We start from the raw sequence: 6070 nt of genomic DNA on the forward strand, positions 1-6070 counted from the left end.
CACAATTTATGGCGATAAGTGCGAGCTTACTTAATTTAAATGAAAATAAGAATAGTAAATTATACAGAGCATGCGCTCGCAAATTTGGATTCGACGAGTGAGCTAGTGTAAAAATATCCTCGATTAAGTTTCACAAAAATTTTAAGACGGATAGTAAATTCGGAAAGGCTAAGTAAAACAGGAAAATATCAATATTTAATATTAGACCCTATACTTAAAGCGCCAAGTAGATTAATACAATGGACGTGTTTGCAATTTGGAAAACGGTGCAGCCCTTCGGGTGCGTTTTAATTGAAGGGGTCGGAAACTTGGGGATTAATGATTCTACTAAAATCTTCAACGTTTCATTTCTCGGGGCATTGTGATGTCGTTACTCATATTAGTATGACAAATTTTAATGAGTTTCGATGATGCGTTATACTTAACAATGATATTAAGAACTTAGAACTGAGTTTAACATAAACAATGCTGTTTGTACCAGATCCTCAAAAATTCGATGACATACTTCACAATCTAGTATTGATGCCGCATAAAATAAATAGGTACATTTAAAAAAAGAACATCATAACAATGTCATTTAAAAACATGAACAATCAAGTAATATTTTCATCGACATTAATATTAGTAGTATAGTAACATTCCATGATAATTTTGAGTGGATAAACATTAAAATATGAAGTACACTCTTCATTTGCCAACAATTCTCGTTCAGCACTTAGAATTCATTTACCCGTGTACTAATAACAATAAAAGGAAATAGCCCGCTTTATATAGAAATTCATTCCTCCAAGGCGAATCCTAAGGCGCCGAGTTTTGTTAATTACTGGCTGTAAATTTACCCTTTCAAAAAAATAATTTAGGCTCTTTTCAAATACATACATTATACCCTAGTGTACCGATTTTTGACTTACGTGAATCGCGCGTTAAATTAAATGCTTAAAATTTTGTAAATGGTAATATTCTGAATTTTATTGATAATAGCTGACCCGGCAGACTTTGACTACTTTGACTTTGAGGCACTAGCCTCAATCGATAAATGAAAGACCTAAACTTTTGTATAAAATAAACTTAAAATAAACGAAAGGAATCCGTCCGACGGGGGACACATCACAAGAAAAACAAAATTGTTATTTTTATTTAATTCTGTAAATTTTCATATTTATCTACCTTCCAAACCTTCTCTGGACTTCCACGAGTAATTCAAGACCAAAATTAGCCAAATCAAGTTCTCAAGTTTTAGCTAGACTAACGAACAGCAATTCATTTATATATATATAGATAGATAGATACGCTTGAATTAGGATCGCATCCTCTAGATACAGATATAAGCTTAACAGTTACATTTTTTATTATTATTAAGGAAGCAGAAAATAAAACTTAACTCATACCCACAAGCCATAGTACGATTAGATTATAATGTAGGAGTAAAGAAAAAAGAAAAATGAAGTAAACAGCATCCATTCGAACGAGAAGTAACAAGTCCATGAATAACATCTACAGCTATCATCCTCATAGGAGTCATAGACAAATCCCTACGTAAAGACAGCACAATAACTCCAATATAAACTTAACCTTATCCAAAATAAGACGCAGTACATACATCAACAAATAATAAGTACTGAGTACATTCATTTTTAATGATGGTAGAATCGAGCCATCTTTTCCCTGGGGCGAATTTACGAATCATCTACAACATTCCCCATAATCGATATCAGAAAAGTTTCTTCAAAGTCTATAAAAAAATCAATGATATAGACGAAAACAGCCATAACGAATACCGTTGATGACCGAATTACATGACCGGATGACCTTCGACAGTTATACGTGTATTTCATTTAATCTATATATTAATACGTGAAGCAAAAACTTTGTATCCCTTTTTACGAAAATTGCGCGGACGGAGGAGTATGAAATTGTCACACTTATAGAGAATATAGAGAAGAAGTGCACCATGCTAATATTTTTTTTTAAATAATGCATAAAAGATACTTTAAATCAATAAAGAAAACATTACACACCTACATACCATGACAATGTATTTGACGCACACACGCATGCATACTATTTATTGTCAAACTTTTGTTCTTGACGTCTGTTGTCAAATTGAGAACAGATTAAATATTGTTTGTGTTTATTAATATTTTTTTATAGTGTAGTCTTGGTGAAATTTGTGATTATAGAAGTATAAAATACAATCATAATAGTGTACAAACTTGCAATTCCAATTAGTCGAATTTCGACTACTGCGGGACCTCTAGTAATATTTATTACGTATGAATATCATTTTATCCTTTTAATCTTCAACGTATCATTAGACTTGGCACAGATTATAATAACCCAATAATGACTGCTTAAATCAAATTTGAATGTACTGAACTCCATTCACACATGCAAAGTTTGCGAGGGATTTGAAAGAAGGCGAGACCTACCTTAATTATGGCTCCAGGCGACCTATTGTGAAAAGCAACTCTCATGAACTCCGGAAAATTATAAAACTAAATGTATACGAGAGTCTCTAGTTCGGTTGGGACTAAAAAAGTTTTCATCTGCGTAGACTTCTATTGATAAAATCTACTTTATAATAATTTTGTAACGAAGTCAACGAAGACATGCTTAAATTACGAAACAAATTGGACTTTGTTAAAAATTATGTGAGTAATAGTATGTGTAAATCTGTATTCCTTTATCAATATCAGTCAATGTAATCGTTGATGTCATCTTTCGAAATTGAAAGATTTCAAAACAAATTTTTGCTTTAGTGCCTTATCCATATTTCAATGCTAACAATTTTAGAACAAAATTATATGGGTGCAGTCTTTAAAAATGTTGAAGTTAAACACAAAAACTAGATTAAAAATTTAACGTTTAGTCTATTAATACAAGAATAGATGCAAGTTCATGAGCAGGTTTTTTTACTGGTGATAGAACCTCTTGTGGGTCCGCACGGGTAGGTACCACCCTGCTTATTTCTGCCGTGAAGCTGTAATGCATTTCGGTTTGAAGGGTGGGGCAGCCATTACAACTATACTGACACCTTAGAATTATGATTATCTCAAGGTGGGTGGCGGCATTTATGTTGTAGATGTCTATGTGCTCCAATAATGTATGTATACATTTATTGGCCCAATAATAAACCCTAGTCAGCTAAAATCCATATCATTGTTTTACGCGAATACGTAAGTGAAATATTAAGTTCAAGTAAAGACCTTAGGTAAGAATTATTCTTATAGAAAGGAATGTCCTTATGATTTTGATATTTTTAACATAGTACCCGGGCTATGTTGCTCTACAGCAATTTCTCTCTGCGGCACGTCGGCTTCCTGTTTTTTAATTAAGTGAAACTAAGAGGCCCTTTTGTTTCCACAGACAGGCCGCGCTCGCTAATTGCCCGCCAGTCAGTCACCTGTCACCGGCAACGCTTTATTTGCCCACTTGTGCTTAAAAGGGCAAATCTTAAACATTCATAATAGATGAATGGTTTCTAGCTAGTTAGGCAGATGAATGTGCATTTCTTGAAATTTTGCAAAATTGTAATTTTGTCTTGGATCATCGACGTTGAAAATGGGATTCCGAGTGCTATAAAATTTTGTAAAACTTTTGCTGCCTCAAGATCTTGAAATCAGCATGGTTGAAACTTTCAAATACAAATTCAAAAATTATTTATTGTTTCGGTACTCTTATTTTATTAATTAATTTAAGGTTAGTGACGTTCCGAGTATCACAGAGTTTTCATAGTAGCTAACAAAAAGTTGGTGAAAATTTATCTATCTTCTATTATAATAAAAATTAATAAAACATTTAGCTAACTAGAAGTTTGTTTGACTTGCTGCTTAAATTTCTCAAATCCAATCAGATTTTGAGGGTCGGACCTCAGTGATTAAGTGAATTGCGACTGAGTCGAGTTCTTGTGAGTCGACGACACGAAGACGATTACTTTGGGAAGTACTTGTACCTGAGATGAACGGTGGAATTCCACGACTGGGTTTGCTAATTGACACGGCCGATCAATTTTGTGGTATGCTCCGCGTGGGTGAGACTGTGTCCTCAACGCATAAATCGGTACACTCTTGTCGCTGCCTCCTATGAGTGCACCATATTGTAGAAGCAGGCGACGGGGCGTGAGAAAGAGCCTCTCCCTCTCTCCATATCAACCCGTCACCGTCGAGCCGGATGCGCAGAAAGGGCTCTCGCCCGAATCTTACTCCCCTAATTATTTCGGGTCTCCTCCGCACGCCAATTTGGAGATCGTTGAATTAAACCAAGAACGTGTCTATAAGCTGATGTACATGAATCTTGCAAAATAGCAAACGAGACATCTTGCCTCCAGCCTGCTTCAGATGAGTTCTATATCTCATTCAAAACGAGGATGCTGGTCCTGATAATCTGGACTAGATAATGTGTTAAGCTACAAGTATAATCAAACAATGTACTTAAAATCAAACAAAGTACGAATCCTCAAATATTTTGCACAAGTTAGCCAATGAAAATGCATTATAAACAACCACGACCGCTCTGTCAAGTGTGACAAATTAAGGAAGAATAATCATACAAACATCTAGTAGTGTCAGCTACTCTTTTTTTTATTGCTTAGATGGGCGGACGATCTCACAGCCCACCTGGTGTTAAGTGGTTACTGGAGCCCATAGACATCTACAACGTAAATGCGCCACCCACCTTGAGATATAAGTTCTAAGATCTCAGTATACAACGGCTGGCCTACCCTTCAAACCGAAACGCATTACTGCTTCACGGCAGAAATAGGCACGGTGGTGGTATTTACCCGCGCGGACTCACAAACGTTCCTACCACCAGTAATTACAATTGACTGATAACAAGCGTTGAAACTTAAACATATATGAAACCACAAAAAATACACTAGAACGATAGAGAATTTACAGCAGAATCAGTGAAATTGATTTCTAAATTTGAATTTCAAAACCGATTTAATCAGAAATCCTTGTACGAGAAACTTTAACGCACGAGACGACTTCAGACGAAGCTACGGACACTGTACTAGAAAGTAAATTATCCGGAAAGTGACTATGTGTGCCCTGTTTAGTATGCATTAATCACGATCCGGCGACCACCGCTGTGATTGAAACTAAATCCCTTAGGACGACGCTTTACTGTCGACTGATTACTGTCCGCAGCACCACTACACCGTGGATTAGGTTATTTAAATTAGAACACGTGGAATACAGAAGGATTTCAACCTTTTTAAAGTGGTCGGTATATGTAATCGGACGGGTTCTCGATTTCAATTTAATATTTAGATTGCTTTATGCTAGCTTGAGTAAATAACAGTTCTCTGAATTATAAATTGAGTATTTCAAACCACATTCACGCAAAACCCTAATGATTTTTTTACTTTTAAATAATATCATTAGAGTGTAATAAAATAGTATATTATTTAGGACTCCGTTTCTACATTCAGGTAATCGTAATTATATAAAAACAGTTTGATAAAACTGGTTCTAATTGAACAGACTAAAAAACCACAGCCTGATTTTTAAGTAGTTTTCCTGATTAGAGGACACAGCCCAATCGTAGTTCACCAAAAGTTTTAAGGCTAAATATCTATGGCATACTAGCTGATAAATTAAAAAAACACATAACCTTTTAAATCAAATCAGAAATAAAGTACATTTCAAACAGCAATTTCCGAACTGCAAAACAATAAACAATTCGCTCTACGGTACCGTACAATAACACTGATTACGAGTATCCACGTGAAACGTTGGAGGGTAATGAATCAATTTAGCGCTGAAGGGAGTGGTGATTTTCACTGCAAAAACCAAAGCGGCAGTAAGTCCGAACACCAATTTAAAGTTTCACCTTATATGCAGCTGTCTGTAATCTAATTAGAACTGAATTAGTTTGTTTACAAAACTGGGAATTAACTGGTAGCGAAAATAGACGGTTTCATTAAAATTTAAGACAATATTTAATGTAGAAAATTAACATTATTTTCTTTTCTCGACCATTTCTATTTCTTTGTCAATAATTATAGGAATTGGATATAAGCATGCGAATCACTAGGCCTAAGAATGTCTACTGAGGTCGATATGAA

Source organism: Bombyx mandarina, chromosome 05 (genome assembly GCF_030267445.1).
Source record: "Bombyx mandarina strain Sakado chromosome 05, ASM3026744v2".
Taxonomy (NCBI): Eukaryota; Metazoa; Arthropoda; class Insecta; order Lepidoptera; family Bombycidae; genus Bombyx; species Bombyx mandarina.